The sequence below is a fragment of the Colobus angolensis genome, unplaced genomic scaffold (genome assembly GCF_000951035.1).
Source record: "Colobus angolensis palliatus isolate OR3802 unplaced genomic scaffold, Cang.pa_1.0 Scaffold10, whole genome shotgun sequence".
NCBI classification, from domain to species: Eukaryota; Metazoa; Chordata; class Mammalia; order Primates; family Cercopithecidae; genus Colobus; species Colobus angolensis.
Genome location: NW_012110919.1, coordinates 9,446,195 through 9,467,916, shown reverse-complemented (window position 1 = coordinate 9,467,916; position 21,722 = coordinate 9,446,195). Strand labels below are relative to the sequence as shown.

Sequence of the window (21,722 nt, the reverse complement as noted above, 5' to 3'; positions counted from 1 at the left end):
TGGTATAATCCATTGTATATAGTTCTTATTTGTCTCAGTGCTGTTGGTATAAGGCATGGGAATAGATTCCTCTGAAAAGTTTTCAATTTAAAAAGAAGTCCTAAATAAAGTAAAGGAGACAGACATTGACAATCTTTAACTCTCTTAAAACTCAATTATTTCGCATGCAGAACATTATTAAAGGATCGTAGTAAAAGAGATGAATGCATCAATATTTGACATGTTTAGGTTATTCGGTGGTTCACTCTGTTTACTTATTTATATTGCTACCTAATAGATGTACATATTTTTGGGATACATGTGATAATTTGATACATTCACGTGAGCAAATAAGGGTAAATGGGATATTCATAATCTTAAATATTTATCTTTTCTTTATGCTAGGAACATTCAAATTATTCTCTTCAGCTATTTTGAAGAAATGTACAATCAAGTAATGTTAACTATAGTCACCCTACTGATCTGTTGAACACTAGGTCCTATGTCTTCTATATAACTGTATATCTGTAACCATCAATCAAACTCTTTTTATGTCTTCCTCCCCACTGCTCTTCCTGGCCTATGGTAACCACCAATCTCTTCTCTACCTTCATGAGATCCACTTTTTAAGTTACCATATATGAGTGGAGAATGTGGGATATTTATCTTTCTGTGCTTTGCCTGTTTCACTTAACATAATGACCTCTAGTTCCACCCATGTTGCTACAAATGACAGGATTTCATTCTTTTTTATGGTTGAATAATATTCCATTGTGTATATATATCACACTTTCTTTTTTTCTTTTTTGTTTTTTTTGAGATGGAGTCTCACTCTGTCGCCCAGGCTGGAGTGCAGTGGCACGATCTCAGCTCACAGCAACCTTCGCCTCCTGGGTTCAAGTGATTCTCCTGCCTCAGCCTCCTCAGTAGCTGGGATTACAGGTGCCCGCCACAACACCCAGCTAATTTTTGTATTTTCAGTAGAGACAGGGTTTTGCCATGTTATTCAGGGTGGTCTTGAACTCCTGACCTTAGGTGATCCACCCACCTTGGCCTCCCAAAGTTTTGGGAGAACAGGCATGAGCCACCGCACCTGGCTGTATCACATTTTCTTTATCCTTCACTCATTGATGGACACTTAGGTTGATTTCATATTTTGGCCATTGTGAATAGTGCTGCAATAAACATGAGAGTGCAGACACTCTTCAATATACTGATTTCCTTTCTTTGAGGAAGCTCCATACTATTTTCCATAGTGGCTATATTAGTTTACATTCCCACCAACATTGTACTAGGGTTCCCCTTTCTCCATATCCTTGCCAGCATCTGTTTTTCCCTGTCTTTTCGATAAAAGCCTTTCTAACTGGGGTAAGATGATATCTGATAGTGGTTTTGACTTGCATTTCTCTGATGATTAGTGATGCTGAACATTTTTTTCATATATCTGTTGGCTGTTGATTGTCTTCTTTTGAGAAGTGTGTATTCAGATCTTTTGCCCATTTTAAAATCAGATTATTATTTTATTATTATTTTTTGCTATTGAGTTTGGGTTTCTTATATACTTTGGTTATTGATACCTTGTCACATGGATAGTTTGCAAATATTTTCTTCCTTTCTGTATGTTGTCTCCACTTTTTTGATTGTTTTCTTTTCTGTGCAGAACCTTTTAACTTGATGTAATCTCGTTAGTCTATTTTTGCTTTTGTTGCCTGTGCTTTTGAAGTCTTACATAAAAACTCTTTGCCCAGACCAATGACTTGGAGCATTTCCCCAGTGTTTTCTTCTAGTATTTTCACAGTTTTAGGTCTTAAAGTCTTTAATCCATTTTGATTTGATTTTTGCATATCGTGAGAGATAGGGGGATGAAGGTACAGTTTCATTCTTCTGAATATGGTTATCCCATTTTCTTAGCACCATTTATTGAAGAAACTCTCCTTTCCCCATTGTATGTTCTTAGCATCTTTATAAAAAATGAGTTTGTTGTGAATGCATGGATATATATGTAGGCCCTCTATTCTGTCTCATTAGTCTGTGTGTCTGTTTTATTCCAAGACCATGCTGATTTGGTACTTTAGGTTTGTAGTACATTTTGAAGTCAGGTAGTCCAGCTTTGTTCTTTTTGCTCAGGATTCCTTTGGCTTTTTGGAGTCTTCTGTGGTTTCATATTAATTTTGGAATTTTTCTATTTCTGTGAAGAATGTTATTGGTATTTTGATAGGGATTGCATTGACTTTGTAAATTGTTTTGGATGGTATTGTCATTTTTGACAATATTAATTCCTCTAATCCATGAGCATGGAATATTCTTCAATTTTTTTGTGTTCTCTTCAATTTCTTTCAGTGTTTTCATCATTGTTTTATAGTTTTCCTTGAATAGACTTTTCACATCTTTGGTTACATTGATTCCTAGGTATTTAATATTCTTTGTAGCTATCATAAATGTGATTGCTTTCTTTGTTTCTCTTTAGATTGTTCACTACTGGTGTATATAAATGTTACCAATTTTTGTATGTTGATTTTATAAGTCAAAACTCTATCATATTTATCAGATCTAATTTTTTTAAGTGGGGTCTTTAGGTTTGTCTAAATATAAGATCATATTGTCTGTGTACAAGACTTAATTTGACTTCCTCCTTTCCAATTTGGATGGCTTTTATTCTTTCTCTTGCCTAATTGCTCTGGTCAGGACTTCCAGTATTATGTTGAATGAAAGTGGTGGAAATGAGCATACTTGTCTTGTTCCAGATCTTAGAGAAAAGGCTCTGAAGTTTTCCCTATTCATCATGATGTTGACTGTGGCTTTGTCATGTATGGCCCTTATCATTTTGAAGTATGTTTCTTCTACACCCAGTTTGTTGATTTTTTTTTTTAATCATAAAGGGATGTTGAATTTTATCAAGTGCTTTATCAGCTCCTATTAAAATGATCATATGGTTTTTGTTCTTGATTCTGTTAATGTGATATATTATGCTTATTGATTTGTGTATCAGTAATCGATATAATTATGTGGAATGAATCCCACATAATCGTGGTGAATGATGTTTTAAATATGTTGTTGAATTTGGTTTGCTAATATCTTGTTGAGGATTTTTACATGTATATTCATCAATGATATTGGGTAGTAGTTTTTTTTTTTGTGTGTGTGTCCTTGTCTGGTTTTGGCATCAGAGCTTCATAGAATGAGTTTGGAAGTACTTCCTCTTCTTCAGTTTTTGAAGAGTTTTGCTAGAATTGGTATGCATTTTTTTTCAGGTGAAATTAATTTTAATAGATATTCATTTAACCCAATATATGCAAGATATTATCATTTAATTTATTTTATTTTTTCTTCTATTTTTAAGTTCAGGGGTACATGTGCAGGATTGCAGATTTGCTACATACGTAAATGTGTGCCATGGTGGTTTGATATTCATTTTTTTTTTTTTTTTGAGACGGAGTCTTGCTCTGTCGCCCGGGCTGGAGTGCAGTGGCCGGATCTCAGCTCACTGCAAGCTCCGCCTCCTGGGTTTACGCCATTCTCCTGCCTCAGCCTCCTGAGTAGCTGGGACTACAGGCGCCCGCCACCTCGCCGAGCTAGTTTTTTTGTATTCTTTAGTAGAGACGGGGTTTCACCCTGTTAGCCAGGATGGTCTCGATCTCCTGACCTCGTGATCCGCCCGTCTCGGCCTCCCAAAGTGCTGGGATTACAGGCTTGAGCCACCGCGCCTGGCCGATATTCATTTTTCTTTAAATGTTTGGTGGAATTCACCAGTAAAGCCATCAGATCCTGGCTTTTGTTTGATGGGAGACCTTTATTATGGCTTCAATCTTGTTACTCATTATTGGTTTGTTGAGATTTTTTATTTCTTCATAGTTCAATTTTGGTAGCTTGTATCTGTCTGGAAATTTATCCATTTCTTGTAGGTTTTCAAATTGGTTGTCATGTAATTGTAATTATCTCTGATTATTTTTTAGATTTCTATGGTCTCAGTTATTACATCTTCTCTTTTTGTTTCCTATTTTCTTTGTGTCTTTTCCCCTTTTTGCTTAGTCTAGCTAATGATTTGCCAATTTTATCTTTTCAAAAAACCAACTTTTTGTGTTTTTGATCTGCATATTTTAGTCTCAATTTTATTAATTTCTGCTCTGATCTTTATTATTTATTTCCTTCTGGTAATTTTGAGTTTGGTTTGTTTTTGTTTTTATAGTTCCTTGAGATATATTATTAGGTTTTTAAATATGAAATCTTTCAACTTTCTTTATATAGGTGTTCATTGCTATAAACTTCTCCCTTAGTACTTCTTTTTCTGTATCCCATAGATTTTGGTATGGCATATTTACATTTTCATTTGTTTCAAGAAATTTTAACATTTTCTTCTTAATTTCTTAATTGACCAATTGGTCATTCAGGAACATGTTGTTTAATTTCCATGTGTTTGTGTAGTTTCTGAGGTTCTTCTTGTTATCATTGCTAGTTTTATTTCACTGTGATCAGAAAAGGTACTTTGTATGGTTTTCACTCTTTTGAAATTGTTGAAGCTTGTTTTGTGGCCTAAAGTATGGTCTATTCTGGAGAATGTTCCATGTACTGATGAAAATAATGTGTATTTTGTAGCAATTGGGTAAAATGTTCTATAAATGTTAGGCCTATTTGATCTAGTGTGTAGTTTAACTTTAATGTTTGTTGATTTTCTGTCTAGATGATCTGTCCATTATTGAGAGTGGGGTGTTGAAGTCCCCTACTATTATTTTATTGCAGGCTGTACCTCCCTTTAGATCCATTAATGTTTGCTTTATATATTTGGGAGATCTAGTGTTTGGTGCATATTTATAACTGTTATATCCTTTTGCTGTACTGACCCCTTCATTATGATATAGTGACTTTCTTTGTCTCTTTTTACAGCCTTTGACTTGTAGTCCTTTTCATCGGATAGAACTGTAGCTACTCTGACCTTTTTTTTTTTTTTTTTTAGTTTCTACTTGAATGGAATATTTTTTCTATCCTTTCATTTTCAGTCTGTGTGTGTTTTTATGGGTTAGGTGGCTTTCTTGTAGGCAGCATATAGTTGAATCTTGTTTCTTTATCCATTCAGCCACTCCATATCTTTAAATTGGAGAATTTAGTAAGTTCAAATTCAGTGTTATTATTAACAAGCAAGGACTTACTACTGCCATTTATTGCTTGTTTTCTGTTTGTTTTATAAGTCTTCTCTCTTCCTTTCTTACTGTCATACTTTGTGGTTAAGTGATTTTCTCTGGTAATGTTTTACTTTGTTAGTCTTATTTTTAGTGTATTTATTATAGGTTTTTTCATTGTGGTTACTGTGAGGCTTACAAAAAGATCTTATAGATACAAGAAGTTACTTTAAAGAGATAACAATTTATTTTAGATCATAAAAAGAGAATAAAAACAAACAAAGAAAAAAGTAAAAAGAAAGAAACCCAAAAACCACTGAACTCTAACACCTTTTCACATTTTGAGTTTTGGTTGTGTCAATTTACATATTATTATATTGCTTAGCCCTTGACAGGTTGTTACAGCTATTATTGTTTCTGATAAATTTGTCTTTTCAGTTTTATACTAGAGTTATAAGTGGATCGCACACCACTATTATAGTATTGGAGTATTCTGGAGTTTTCTCTGTTCTGAATTTTACCTGTGGGTTTTATAACTTCAAATTGTTTTGTACATTAGTGGATTTTTCTTTCGGATTGAAGAATTGCTCTTAGCATTTCTTGTAAGACAGGTCTGGTGGTGAATTTCTTAGCTTTTGTTTGTCTGGGAAGGACTATCCTTCATACTTGAAGGATAGCTTCATTGAATAAAGTATTCTTTGTTGGTGGTTTTTTCTTTCAGTATTTTGAAAATGTTGTTCCACTCCCTCCTGGTGTGTATGGTTTCCATTGAGAAGTCAGTTGCCAGACAAATTGGAGTTCCTTTATGTGTTATTTGCTCCCTTTTCTTGCTGCTTTTAGTATCCTCCCTTTGTTCTCAACATTTGAGAGTCTGATTATTACATGCTTTGGAGTAGTCTTATTTGGGTTGAATCTGGAGATCTGTGGACTTCTTGAACCTGGATACTTACATCTTTCTCAAAGTTTAGAAAGTTTTCTGTTATTGGCTGGGTGCAGTGGCTCATGCCTGTAATCCCAGCACTTTGGGAGGCCAAGATGGGCGGATCATGAGGTCAGGATATCAAGACCATTCTGGATAACATGGTGAAACCCCATCTCTACTAAAAATACAAAAAATTAGCTGGGTGTGGTGGCAGGTGCCTGTATTCTCAGTTACTTGGGAAGTTGAGGCAGGAGAATGGCGTGAACCCAGGAGGCGGAGCTTGCAGTGAGCCAAGATCACACCACTGTACTTCAGCCTGTGTGACAGAACGAGACTCTGTCTCTAAAAAAAGAAGTTTTCTGTTATTACATCTTCAAATAATCTTTCTAACCATTTGTCTTGTTCTATTCCCTCTTGAACACCAATAATTCTTAGATTTGATCTTTCGAGGTTATTTTCTGTGTCTTGTAGGCAATCTTTTTTCCTTTTCATTCTTTTTTCTCTTCTGAAAGTATAGTTTCAAATTGCCTGTCTTCAAGTTCACTGATTCTTCCCTCTGCTTCATTCATTCTGTTGTTGAGAGCCTCCAGTGAATTTTCCAGGTCGGTGAATGTATTTCTCAGTTCCAAAATTTCTGTTTGATTTAAAAAATTATTTAAATCTCTTAGTTAAATTTCTCTGATACATTTCTGAATTGATTTTCTGTATTATTTTGGAGAACACTGAGTTTCCTTAAAACTGCTATTTTGAATTCTTGATCAGAGAGCTCACATATCACCATCTTGTTAGGATCTGTCACTGGTTCCTTGCTTTGTCCACTTGGTGAGGTCATGGTTTCCTATTGTTTCTTGTGGATGTCTATATCTTTGTATTGAAGAATTAGTTATTTATTATAGTTTTGTCTGTCTGGCTTGTTTTGTTTTTTATTGGTTATGTTGCTTAGAGATTCTGTGTAATTTACCTGTTGAATTTCTTGTATATGTTTTTTCTGTTAGGCCACTGTCTTCTTTTTGGTACTAGATGGTGCCTAAAGCTCAGGTTTGTCTTGGCTCTAGCAAATAATTAGAGTGCTGCCTGTTCAGAATGTGGAATGTCCCCAAAAAAGCCTATCCTGACAGTATGGAAAGGCTGGCTAAGAGTTCATTTTCAGGGGATCTATGGAACATACTTCCTACAGCATAGTGCTGCTGAACAGCCACTCTCCTCTGGTGTCTCCTTTGGCTGAGTTATAGAGCAGAGTTTTCAAGGCTGGAGATGGTGGTCCAACTTTGCTCCCTGTTTTTGTTGCCTGTCCTCAGGGATATGTCTCCCTTCAGGTAGTTAGACTGCTTCCTGTGGGTTAAGGCATAGACAGGTCTCCTGCCAAAGAGCCCGAGATGGTGGAGAAACTGGTTGTCTACCTCTGTCTTACTGTTTCTAGTGTAGAAGCCATAAGTCAAAGGACATTTGCCATGTGTTTGGGGTAGAGCAAATTTGGGGAGGGGAGTGAAGGATATGAGATTCTGATTTTCTATCTGCTCAGAGTTTTGTTTTAAACTTCTCTGTGTCGTCAGGAATGGACTCATCCTTATATTTGAGTTCTGGGATATCACTGGTGATAATCTCAGTGCTGCATATGGGTTTTATTTTTCTGTAGGGTGTGAGGATAGGGATGGAAGCCAGCTTGTGTATATACCACCATTTTGGAATCAGAAGTCTCTATACTGTGTCTCAGTGGCTCACTCATTTACTTGGAATCAGTACTGTATTCAGAACAATTCTTATCACATTTGGAATGGCTTTTTTTGATGAGATCATAATTATGACATATGCTGTTTGTTGACTACCTAGCAGATACTTATTCCTTTATCTTTGCTAACAGAACCCAGGTTTTGTTCATGAAAAGAGTGGCTAAATTCTTCAGGGGCTTTGTGCTCCTCAAGGACTTTGGAGTTTTAGCTCCAAGAGCTGAATCCGGATAAGTCTTAGGTTTTGTCTCTTGCCATTGATTGATTTAGGATTGAGCATGTAATGTAATTTTGACCAGTGAAATGTGAGATGAGGTAAAGTCTACAAAGTGGCTTCTCAGAAAGTTATCTCTGCTCATGATGAAGGACTGGAAACTGGCATTGTTGTGTGTGGATATGACATTTGAAAGAGCTAAAACTATTTGCAGTCATGAGGGAATATTCTTGAGGACCTCACCGAGGATGGTAGATTAGAAAGACAGGCTGGGCACAGTGGCTCACGCCTGTAATCCCAGCACTTTGGGAGGCCGAGGCGGGTGGATAATGAGGTCAGGAGACTTAGACCATCCTGGCTAACTTGGTGAAACCCCATCTCCACTAAAAATACAAAAAATTACCTGGGTGTGGTGGCACATACCTGTAATCCCAGATACTCAGGAGGCCGAGGCAAGAGAATTGCTTGAACCCAGGAGGCAGAGGTTGCAGTGAGCCAAGATTGTGCCACTACACTCCAGCCTGGGTGACAGAGGGAGACTGTATCTCAAAAATAAATAAATAAATAAATAAAAATAAAAAAGAAGGCCGGGTGTGGTGGCTCAAGCCTGTAATCCCAGCACTTTGGGAGGCCGAGACGGGTGGATCACGAGGTCAGGAGATCGAGAACATCCTGGCTAACATGGTGAAACCCCGTCTCTACTAAAAAAACACAAAAAAACTAGCCGGGCGTGGTGGCGGGCGCCTGTAGTCCCAGCTGCTCAGGAGGCTGAGGCAGGAGAATGGTGTAAACCCGGGAGGCGGAGCTTGCAGTGAGCTGAGATCCAGCCACTGCGCTTCCGCCTGGGTGACAGAGCAAGACTCCGTCTCAAAAAAATAAATAAATAAATAAATAAATAAAAAAGAAGAAAGGCAAAAAGAACCTGGGTATTGAAAATATTACCAACTGCTGATTTTGATTAATACTAAAACAACTTAATGTTTAGACTTTGCGTTTTGTGTGATACTAATTCCCTTATCATTTAACCCATTTTGAGTTGGTGCATCTGTTACTCATAGCTGACATAATCCTAACCAATATAAAAGAACTGCAAATATTAAAGAACTCACAGAATGTAAGCACTGAAAACGATGTTAATATACTATTCAAAAAGCACTTGTTTGTTGAGAAAGATAGCCACTGTGCTAGATAGTGGGTATAGCAGATAACAAGACAGACACTGTCCCTGATCTTTTGGAACATATCATCTAGTGGGTCTTAGAAAGTATTTGGTCTAATCTTCTTATTGGACAGATAGGGATAGCTTTTATTTCTGTCAGTGTTAGTATAATTATTTTAGTCACTTAATATAGGAGGGTGGATCCTATAAAAGGAAAGACTATAAGTTTGCCATTCTTTTTGCTTTTGAACACACAGCTAGCTCTTTTGCTCATCTGGTTACTTGAAAGTGTTGGCTATTCAAGGTTGGGCTTGGAACTGAGTTTAGACATAAGGGTTGTAGAGTGCTAAATTTTTGTGCAAAATAGGGTGAGAGGAATGTGCAATGACTTGGACAATCTCTCTCTCTCTCTTCCTGTGTGTGTGTGTGAGAAAGACAGAAGACAGAGAAACGGCAAGTCAAAGACTGAGTGCTAGACTAGAAAGACCAGTGAGAAATCCCCTACGTGATGATGAATTCCAAGATGAGACATGACTGATACGTAGTTTTCAGTATTTGCTGTATCATGCAGAAATGTAACTTTCTGGCAGTGACCTAGAAAAGTTTTGTAGAAATGTGCAAGTTTTGCTACACATCACAAGCTTTGTTCCCTGGTTACTTGAGTGAGAAGACAGGAAGATAAAAGATTGACCTCAAGGCATGGAACACAAAACAAGCATTCAGCAAAGGCAGGAAATGGGAGAGAATTCAGCAGAGGCAAGAAAGCATGTCCCATTCCCCGATCTGCCTCTCTGCAGAAATTTTGCAGAGATCTTGAAGAGGGCTCTGGACTTTCCACTAGATACACAATGGTATTGGACCATTTTAACTGACATCTTAAGGGGACATCTGGATTAGAGTCATACTCTGCTGGTGGCCGCAGCACTCATCATAATAGCAATTATTCAATTATTGGGTCATTGCCTTCCCACCTAGAGAGTAAGCTCTTTGATGACAGGGCCCATGTCCATTTTCATGATAAAGTTCATATTGGGTAGGATTTAAAAATAAGTATTCAATTAATTTTTATTAAATAGTTCCCTTCTGGCAGAGAAAGACTGTAATTCAAATAGTCACAGTATTTCCCTTCCTCTGCTCGCAGGGGAGAAGCAGTCTGCCTCCCTCTGACCTCTCCTAGGGAGGGGGCCTTGCCAGGTGGGTTCCAGGGTCAATTGTATATGATTGTGGCTGTTGAAGAGACTTGGAGAAGTTGAGAGAGACCACCCAGGTTTACATGGAAAATATCAGAGAGCTACGGACAGGAGGAAAGTAACAGATACAGACATGGGGAAGAGAGGCAGAGAAAAAAATCTTGTGTGAGTTAAGTTTGAGAGATTTGGAGAGCATAGGAGGGAGAGGAGAGGCTTTAGGGGCAGGTGCAGTGGCAAATGAATGCACACGCACACATGCACAAATAAGATATTAACGTAGAGAGAAAGTGGCAGGAGGAATGGTTTCAATACATTTTGCTGTGTGTTATGAGTGTGATCTCTTTGGGTAAATTTCAATAGATTTCAATAAAGATTTAAATTGCTTCTTGGCTATTTTTGACTGTATTTCTTTGAGGCTGACTTCTAGGTGAGAAAAGGCCAGCCTGGCTTTATGTGGGTTACAACCACATGTAGCAGACTTGAGTTTCACACTTTGGTGTCCTACATGATGCCTCCAAGCACTTAGTGGAAACAGCAAATATTTCTTGCACATAACTGAAATAATAGTCATCTAAGATCATGTTCCATCCAATCTTATAGCTTCTAACTATGGAATGAATTAAGACTAAAATGAAGTACATTCTTAGGTTTTGTTCTTTAGTAGGTTTAAAGAATGTGTTAAAACATGCATTGTGGAAAAGGACATTCCATTTTGAACTATTCCAGAAATATGCATAGGAACCATTTGGACTGATCTTATTGTCCATTTGAGTTAATCTGTGGGAAGCAAGGCACTCCCTATTGCTAGCCAGATCTTCCAAGAATTTTAAGATATTCAAATTGGAATTTCTTTCTTCAGGCCCCCGAGGCTCACAGAAAAATCGCCCACAAGACCAGAGTCGAAGTTATGCCTCCCAGCTGGGGCTCAGTCAAACAAAGGCATTCCTTCTTGTTGGTAACACATCTCTGTATCAGCTGAATTAAGGGGATTTAAATTAAATGGAATCTCAGGTGAAAGGTTTTATTTCAGAGAGGCAACTTTCATTTTGGTGACAGGGAGAGAAGGCGCTTCTATCATCTGGTGATAGGATGGGGGCTTCAGAAAGAAGCAGGAAGAGCTCTGCGAGTATTAGATGGCTCAGTGCTGAGTTCAGGAAGTCACTGTTGTGTTCTTAAAGAGGCTATGCCAGAGGACTTTGGAGACCCAGATGCTTCATTCAATGAACTACAAATGGTGAGTACCTCTGTGTGACATTGAGTTGTCTAGTCCTACTCCTTACCTATTCCATTTTCACCTCCCTTATTCCTGCCCTTCTAGGAGGCTAACATGGAACTGTGTTTGTGGCCATGTTGAGGTAGAAGAGTGTATCTCTTTATTTTTGTTTTTGGAGGCATTAAAAAAAATCTTAGGCCTGTATGGGAGTACACACTCTGACATCACTTATAGGTGTCGCTGGGAGGAGGTGTGAATACTTAGTGACCCAACAGGAGATGTGACCCCTTGGGAGGCTTCCAGACCTTGCTTTCCTCACTGGGCTGGCCAAGGTGCTGGGTGTCCAGAAGAGGAGCTGTGGCCTCCAGGGACTGTGTTAGGTTACCCACGGGGAAAACCACAGTGAACTGATTGGACTCCTTGCTGTCTGGAAGAAGTTCACTGTTTGAACCAGTCAGTCCCTGCCCTGCGAAGTCCTCATGTGCCTAAAAGAAAAGAAATAAAGAGGTTGTAATTCCAAGATAATCACCTAATAAGGGAGGCTGCTTGGGATGATGAGAGAGAGAGAAAAAAGAAACTAAAATGCATGAGAATGCCTTTGGAGAAGTGCTTAGAACACCTGAGTGGGGAAATTGTTGGCAGAAAGGCTAAAGATGTGGCTTGGGTTTGTGTTTTAGGGTGAAGCTGAGGCAAAGCTCAAGGGACCATTTGTTACTGTCTCCAGTCTTTGTGCCCGTGGGAATATGGGCTCCTGGGGGCAGCCAGGGCTTGAGGTGTGGGGAAGAGGAGTACCTAAATAAGTGCCTGTCATCTGAGAGTCAGAAGAAATCCCATGAAGAATCTGGAGTTGTTTCAGAAGTTACTCCAACCTAGAAGCCTTTCCTGAAACTCAGAATTATTGCACACGTGTGCACGCACGCACACACACACACACACGCACTTCTCCAGGGGCAATGCCTCTTTAGTTATTTTCTTTTATTCTAGAAGGGGAGAGAATAGCATTGAGGTGGGATAACCAAAATGGGATTATTTTAAAATGCACTTTCCCTCCCCATTCAACAGGGCATCGAGAAGGATTATGTGCAGCTTTCATGAAATGCCTTGTGTTCCTCTCTGGGAAAGAAACTGTAAATGTCAAGTTATCAGTCTCTGTGATAACAGCTCACACAGGTACAGGCAGACCCGGGAGGAAGGAAAGAGCATGGCTGGTCCATGCACAAGTGTCACCTGCAGTTACCAAGACCAAGGCCCTCGTAGTCTGGTGTAGCCACCAGATGGAGAGGTGACAACAACTAGAGTCAGGGAAGGGGATGGGGAGCATGGTGACACCTAAGAGATACCAACCGCCCTGCAGAGGGTTCACAAAGCAGAAGCAGCAGGCTTAGCAGGTGCAGCCCCTCACTTCTGAAACCCAATCTCCAGGTGCCACTTTTATGCTTGGTGTTAACCGAGCTGATGTGCAAGCAAGCCACCTGGAGATCTTGTTAAAATAAAGTTTCTGATTCAGTAAGCCTGAGGCTAGGGCTCCCCAGGTGATGTTGCTGCTGCTGGCCTGGGTACTATGTTCTGATTAGCAAGGTGTTAAGAGAATCTCAGGTCACAGCTGTATTCTTAGGTTGCACAGCTTCAATAGAAAGGAGAATCAAATTGTGTACAAAGATATACAAACACATTCTGCTGTCACTTAAGCTTATTAGTGTCAGGGAGAAATTGTCCAGATAACTCCCAATCTTTTGAATGTGGATTTGGAATGCCTTATATGAGTAAACACTTGCTGTCTGTGGCTGACAGCTGATGCTGGGGTGTTCAGGCCTATATTAAGATGGCTTAGTAACTTTTATTTTTGAGATGGATTCTCACTCTGTCACCCAGGCTGGAGTGCAGTGGTGTGATCTCGGCTCACTGCAACCTCTGCCTTCCGGGTTCAAGCGATTCTCGTGTCTCAGCATCCTGAGTGGCTGGGATTACAGGCATGTGCCACCAACTCCAGCTAATTTTTGTATTTTTAGTAGAGATAGGGTTTTTCCATGTTGGCCAGGCTGGTCTTGAACTCCTGGCCTGAAGTGATCTGCCCACCTCAGCCTCCCAGACTGCTAGGATTACAGGCATAAGCCACTGCGCCTGGCCCTAAGATGGCTTAATACTTATTGAGTACACACTAGCTGAGGGGAGGGGCATGCTGAGTGGCACGGGAGGTGAGCTTGCCGTGTTCCTTGGCCAAGGACCACCTGTGAACTGTACAGCTTACCTGTGCATAGTTGGGAGCTGGCTTTGCCCTGGATATGTCTCCTCTGGTTGGGCTAGAGAGGGGAAGATAACGCTGTGCTCTTAAGGTCTCCCTCTTCTCCCAAGGAAGAAAACTGAGTAGGTAGAAAGAAACAGAACACAATGGCAAGAGAATGAATGTCAAGATATTGTTTGGGATTCTATTTTTTATCTTTGGGAGGAGAGAAAAATGAATTCCACAGGAAGAAGGACAAATCAAGGGGAACAACATTAGAAAAAGAAGAAACAAAAGAGATGAGTGATGAAGAGAGGAAGGAAATCTCCTCAGTAGATAAAACAGATTTGCCAAATATATTACATTCATTAAGATTTTTCTCTGCTTATAATGTGTGCTTTTCGGAGGCTTTTCTTAGCATTAACGGACGCTCTGGGAGAGGAGAAAGTTGGCAGAGAGAAGCCTAGCAAATATATAAATAAGCTTTGGAGGTTTCAGAAGTTTCATTTCCCGCAATAGAATGTTCTCCAGGCTGGGCAAACTTTTTCTTACTTAAACAAATGCTTTGAAAGACAAAGATTTCATATCGTCAGTGGAACATTCAGACTAATAATTGCCTCTGTTCTTCCTGCCTTGAAGTCTCAACAGCCAGCAGATTTATGATTCACTTTCAGCAATAAGCTCCTTCAAATAAATATCACTTTACCTGGCTGCAAATTGAGTTTTCGCAAACACACAGAGATAGACTTCACTAACAGGAACTAAGTTTTCTTCGTGTGTGTATGTATATATGATGGTGAAACAATGTGTTTGCTTTCTTCTCCCCATCTTCTTGGGGGAAGATTGACTTGAAAACTTTATTAAAAATAGCTACTTTTAAACAGCTGATTGGCCACCAGAAAGACTTTTTAGAAACTTCGTGTTTTGGGAGCAAGGGGTGGAGGTGAGAAAGTAACAGAAGGAAATTTGACTTTTCCCTTAGGTTTGTGAGCCTCAGAAATCTTACGCAGTCTAAGGTTGAGGAGTTGAAACCTATTTACTTGGTAGCCGTGGGGGAGATAATTTCAAAATTCTTAAAGCAAAATAAATGACACAAGCTCATGTAGACATCAGCATTAAATTGATGGCTGAAGAACCTGTGTTGGGATTGAGACTCTTTTATGTCAACACGTCTTCTATCTGTGCTGTTCAAGTGTCCAGGCCAAGTCCATGAACATTATTGAGTTCCTTAAATACGCCTGGCAGTATAGAAGCCAAGGATGTGAGGCATGACACTGACGCCCAAATAGATACATTTAAGTTGAGAACAACATGGTGGAAACACAGCTGTGGGAGTGCAGAGGCTGCCCAATCTGGGGTAGGGGGCAGGATATCAGGTCCTCGAAGAGTTCTGCCTTGCTCTGGGAGGTGGCAGTCCCTACACGTACTTGTCCACAAGCGTTAAGTGGAGTAGAAGACAATCAGGCCACTTTCAATAGACCCAGGACACTATTTCTTTGGCTGAATCTCATGACACTGGTCTTCGTTCTATCTGGATTCCATTCTCGGTCTCTGCCTCAGTTTGCCCTTTTTGTAGTGACTGCCTTGATGATAATGACTCTTCATGGAGCACTTGGTGGGTGTCAGGCGTCAGGCTGCTAACCATTTCTTAAAGTGTATTCTTTTCTTGATACAGATATTATTGTCACGTTATAGATGAGGAAGCTGATGTTTACAAAATGTAATGTAACAAACTTTCCCAGGATCACACAAACTAGTAGGTGGTAGAACTTGGATTTAAATTCAAGTCTGTCTGATTCCATAGCCTTCAATTTACATCATTAGTAACAACAGTTGTTAACATTTATTGAACACTTACCTGTGTGTACATAATTCCTATTGTTTATTTTGTTTAACCCTCACATACATCCCTCACTTAAGCCTCATGTGAGGGTAGCAGTGGTTTTTATCCCATTTTACAAATGAGGAAATTGAGGCTCAGAGATGTGACTAAGTTGTCCAAAGTCACCCAGCTGGTAAGGGGCAGAGTCTAGATCCAAGCTCAGGTAGGCTGGCTCTGGAGCCCTGCTCTCAACCAGCCTCATCACCTGGATGCTGAGACCCTGCGTTGGTTTATGCTCTACTTTAGGTTCTGGACGCAGACTTTGGCATTTCTAGAGCCATCGTCACATCCAATCTTTTAGTCTATTTCCTTTTCTATTCCTTCACTGTTCCCCAAACATTTTCTAAGGACCCGTGGGTCCTAGGTGCTGTACTGGGCGACTGGGAGGTACAACTAGATAACCAGAAGCATTTATGTAGAGAAATAATGAACTCTACTCTGAGCCAGTCACAATCAAGTGGGAAGACAAGTCTGCAAAGTGTTCTAGCACCACGCAACAGGCCCTGAAAAGAAGGTATGTGTGAGAAGGTAGGAGCTGGCCCTGTGGAAGGTGAGGACACTCCTTGGAAGAGGCATTGTTTGGAAAAGAATCTTGAAAAGACAACATCCACAAGGAGTTCACAAGATAAAGGAAGGAGGAAAGGCATTTAATTTACCAAGAAAAACAGACCTCAATTGAAGTCAAGGTTTTCACCTTCTCACATGAAGGGTTGGAAGAAGTTGGTGGCTTGTTTGTGCCTCAGGAATCAACCATTCATAAAAGGTTGCATAAAAATGATAGCTGACGTTTACTGAGTGCCTTCAATAGGCCAGGCAAACTTCTGAGTTGTTGCATGTGTTATCTAGTCTAATCCTCACGCTCGTACTAGGACATACATGTCGTTATTATTTCCGGGTTCCACATAAGAATCATGGGGAGCCTCAGGGAGGGGATGTTTCCTTTTGCATCTAGTTTGTTTTGCTTCAAAGACAGGGATAGAGATGTTTCTAAAGTGTCCACAGATTATCTCCATCTGAACTACCGGGGGCTTGTTTAAAATATAGATGTCAGGTTTAATGCAATAGAATTTGAATGATTTCTAAAACTCAGATGCCAAAGGTGACTCTGCAGCACCCCAAATGTGGAAGTACCCCCCTCCCTATTGGTGAGCACTGAGCATGTGGGGCAAATTTGTTCCCGGTTCATGAAGTTTTCGATGATCTCAATGGCCACTTACTAGCAGAGCCAGACCAGGCATTTCTAGAGGGGCCTACATTTCTCCAGGAGGTGGAGTGTTTCTTTCCTCTTTAGCCCCACATGCATCTTCTAAGAAGTTATTTATTTATTTTTTTGGTAAGATTCTAAGCCTTGAAACAATAATTTTCAGGAATTAGGCCTCTTCTTTCAACAAGTGCTAAGGATGTGTTGATCTCTTAAGAAGAGAGCCGGCTGATGGAATAATCTGGTCATGATTTTTCTCTTCAGCACACATTTGGTCCTGGTGGCTGTATCCAGAGGATTTTATTCTTCATGGTTGATTGGAATGTTCTAGCACAAAGGCTACTTTTTGTTCACTCCCCTCTCTTGTGGGGGGCAGACTGTAAAGCAGAGATTATGGAAGAAGAGAAAGTGTGGCTGTCCACCAGGGAGACAGGCACTGTTCCTCTCAAACGTAATCTCTTACCTTAAATGGCATAGAGGTAAAGGTAAGAAAATCTCTTACCTTAAATGGCATAGAGGTGAAGGATTTGTTGATTCTAGAGCAGCAAGGTGGGTCAAATGGATATACAGTCCAGTGGCTTTATATACACTCACATTGTTGCCACAATAATAAAAAGTAAAAAAAGAAAAAAAAAAGGAGTAAATGAATTGAATCTCCATTTTCTCTTGGTTCATGGTAGCTGAGTCCTTGACAATGCTAAACTCTTAGAATTATGAATGTTCAGTGCAAGTGAAGAGTTGGAATGTGATATAAAGGCACAAGGGATTGTTAAATTCCTTGTATCGCCCCCTTTTCCAAAGCACCATGAAGAAAAAGGTGCATGACATGGGCTCTTTGATGACTATGTAAGTGCAATTTTCACTCCTGTATTCAGGTTTTCAATAATCATTTACAGCAGAACGGGATCTTAATTCCTAACAGGTTTGCATGTATTCAAAGACTGACTTTGAATGTAATTTATACAGGTTGGAGAGATTTGGAGGAACAGAGAATCTGATGCCAAATGTAAGAATAAGCTTTATTTGTAAATGCTCATCCATCTGTTTAGTACTGACTATAAAACCGCAATGAGATTAAACAATAAGAGATGAGCAAAAAAGCACCTTGTATTCACAAGCATTTTGTCTAGCATGTGATCAAATAAGCATAATCCACTTTGCGGATTGTTGTCAGGTTAAAATGCTGTACCGAGTGTGGGAGGGCTTTGAAAAGTGTAGGTGGAAGTTTGCTATCAGGGCTAGAGAGAGACTCTAAAGAAAATGTTCCACAAAGATAAGGTATTCATTCAACAACCACTTATTTAATGGGTTTCCACTGTGTACCAATAGACTGTGCTAAAACATGAAATAGTATGGGGAGCCAGGTAGGCACAGTTTTAATTGTATTGGAATATGCAATCCTCAAGAGAAAGGAAATTAATCCAAGGATTTTAATAAGGTGTAATGACTTCTATGATGGGAAAAAGTATTCTTGCTGTGTAATAAGTCAGCCCCAGGTTCAAAGGCTTGAAACAGTGATCATTTGTAATTTCTCGGGTATCTGCAGGTTGGGTGGCTGAGGCCAAGGAGCTTTGCAGATCTTCTCCAGACTCACTTATGTGTCCATGGTCATCTGTGGAACAGCTGATCTGGTCTGGGCTTGGCTGATGAGGCTTGCCTGGATGGTTCTACTCTAGATGATTTTATATTCCTCCTGGGATCAGCAGGTTAGCCCAGGTATGTTCTCATGGCTATGGCAGAATCAAAGAAGGCAAGCGGAAATACATGAGACCTCTGAAGACTTAGGCTCAGAACTGGGACATTATTACTTCTGCCTCAGTCTATTGGCTAAAGAAAGTCATGGGGCTGAACTGAAATGTAAAGTCTGGGGAAATATTCTCTAACCCACTATTGGAAGAAATTTCAAAGTCATCCAAAAAAAGTGTGTGAATACAGTGAAGTATGACGGATTGGGGTGAGCCATGTGACCTCACTACATAGAGGATGTGCATTTAAGGAGACCTAAAGGATGAATAGGATCCATCCATCTGAAAGGGAGTGGCTGGGATAGTCAGGGGAGAAGTATTCTAAGCAGGAGAAACAGTAAGTGGGTAGCTCTAGAGGAGTGGCAGGTTTGAGGGACTGAAAGTAGGTCAGGGTGGATGGATAGAAAGAAAACAATGGTAGAAATTGATGAGGAGGGAGAGTTTTATTGCCTTAATAACTGACTTTGGAGTTTCTCTTAAGGGCCTTAGGAGCCACTGAAATATGGTTATTTGCTAGTCATCATTAGTTCCATGGTCTAGATTTAAGAGAGAATGTCCTTGCTCCAGTTTGCAATTGCATAAGCAACACAGTGCACCTTTCTCAATATTTTGATTAGAGCTTTACACTATTTGTCCAATGTATTCCTATTCCCTTGGGCCCCCTGATTAATGTTTCTGCACAATCCCATTTTGACCTTTAGTAATTAGTGCAAATATTTTAAGTTCAGCATATTATTTCCTCTTGCAGGAAAAGCATTTTCTTTGAGAATCATCATAAATCATTTAAAAAATTAATTGGCCAGTTAGAGAAGAGGCCATGTTAGAGCAAATCCTGGCAGTCTTGCCTTGTTACGGGCTAAAGCTCTAGATGTTGGGAACAGTTTCTGACCTGCTCGGACCTTCGACCCATTCAAAGCAAAGACATGTCTGTTTTCTCTCATTCCTCGGGGTCTTTAATCCTCCAGAATGTTTTAAGGAGTTATGGCAGAGCTGGAAGAACCAGATTTTACTCCCAACGCTGCCACTGATTGTTTGGGTGACCTTGGGCAACTGACTTTTTCCTACTGGGCTTCAAAGTTGTTGTCAAAAAGTGGTGTAAATGCGCCCCCATATTCTTCCCAGTTCTAAATTTCTTTGATTTTTGAATTCCTCTCTGAATATAATGGTAGGTCCACAGTAGAGACTTGTAGTTTTCAGCTCTGGAGACTTCCTGGAGTTTCCTTCACTATCATATGAAGTTGAAAGTTGGGAACGTTCATTAAAGATGAAGCAAAAGTCAGGTAAAGGACACTGCATGCATGCAGGCAATAAATGAACTTATTATGAGTTAAGACATCTGCCAAGAGGCATTAGTGACAATGCCAGTGGCTGCTTGATCACCTGTGTGCTGGAGTAAGGGCAGTGTTATATAATGTGCTGTGAGCTTGAATTACACTAAGGATCCTGTGGTTCTTATTTATTTGGTTGTTTTACTTTTTTTGTAAGTATCTTGTACCTTAACTCTTGAGATTTATTGCTATATGAGTATATCAGAATATTTTCTAGGTCCAGTGATTCTTTGTACAGCAAGGGAAGCACCCCACCTTCAGCTTGTTGATGGCCAAGAGCTGTGAATGTAGGAAACTGTCATGAATCAAATTCAATTTCAGAATTTAAATTTACTTTGAGGTTGAACTTATTTGGCCTTCTGGATAGCAGCTGAATCAGGGAGTCTCAGCCCAGTATTTGATGTGTTTGTAGTTGCTGTTTACTTACCATCTCTTCGGCATAGGAATTTTCTCAGAACTGAGTGTGAAAGGGAAGTGAAGCCCTACTTCTCTGTTGTCTTTCCAAAACTCCCCAGTCCACTGATGGAGGCATCTACAACTCAGTTAGAATTTCCCAGAGCAACACAAGCACTCAATCCCAAAGATAAATCTCGAGCATTCTAAAGGTATCCCAGCACTTTAAAAGCCAAGTTAGTGATTTCCCAGGGAAGGGTTTGACTGGTGGTGATTATAGAAATAAATCTGCACTTCATTTTTAGCCCAGTGGCCCATTACAGCTCGCTTCAGAGTCAAAGCTCCCAAGAATAACGAGAGTCATTTTATGGGAATGAGAGATTATAAATCACCGACTTTGTCAGTTCAGTGTTTTCCTCCAGCGTTCTTTTCTCAGAGAGTTGTGCATTCAGCAACCCTGGAGACCACCCCTTTGAGAAGCCTCACCTGTTCTTTGTTTGGTTTTGATGGAAGCCTCTATATGGTCCTGGCTGCTTCCCAGGGCCACCTGTTAGTCCCACATAGAGAGGTGATTGAGAGAAAGCATTCGTTTTTTAATGCGAATGTAGTTAAGGAAGGTTTGACTCATGTTTCCTAAGTGTTGCTTCTATGTTCTCCAAAAACAGAATATTGCTTTGAAATACAAACCCCCTGGTAAACAAAGGATTATGAAAAGATGCGTTGCAGGGTCTGTAGCACTCTGACTGAGGAGGAGTGTGTGCAAAGGTCTCCTTCACAAGACACCATCACAAAGATGTCGCCTGAAGTGGCAAACTGAACCATCCCGGATCTGGGAGACACTCATGAAAGTGAGTGGCTCATAAGGGTCTGTGTTCTCCAAGCTGGGTGCTTGTGAAAAGAAAAAAAAAATAAAATTTCTATTTCTACTTTTTTGTTTTGTTTTGTTTTGTTTTGAGAGGGAGTCTCGCTCTGTCGCCCAGGCTGGAGTGCAGTGGTGCGATCTCCGTTCACTGGAACTTCCACTTCCTGGGTTCAAACGATTCTCCTGCCTCAGCCTCCTGAGTAGCTGGAGACTACAGGCACGTGCCACTACTCCTGGCTAATTTTTTGGATTTTTAGTACAGATTGGGTTTCACCGTGTTAGCCAGGATGGTCTCAATCTCCTGACCTTGTGATCCACCCACCTTGGCTTCCCAAAGTGCTGGGATTGCAGGCTCTATTCCTACTTTTATCTCCTTCTGGTATCTGATTAAATGTATACCATGTTTTAGGACAGTCCTATATATATGAAATGTATTTATATATATGGTGTGTGCTTTAATTTTTTTTTTTCCTCATAGGATGCATAATCAGAAAATTTTGGAAACAACTAATTAGTGCTGGGTCATCTTTCTTCATGAGAATTAGTTCACAAGATTCACTCTTAATACAACT

At 39.9% G+C, this 21,722-nt stretch overlaps 1 pseudogene; it reads right to left on the bottom strand.

Annotated features, from left to right (window-relative positions):
• The window catches only part of LOC105508080, a 65,013-nt pseudogene extending 43,903 nt beyond the window's left edge, over window positions 1-21,110 (bottom strand).
• Window positions 21,111-21,722: the final 612 nt, after the last annotated feature.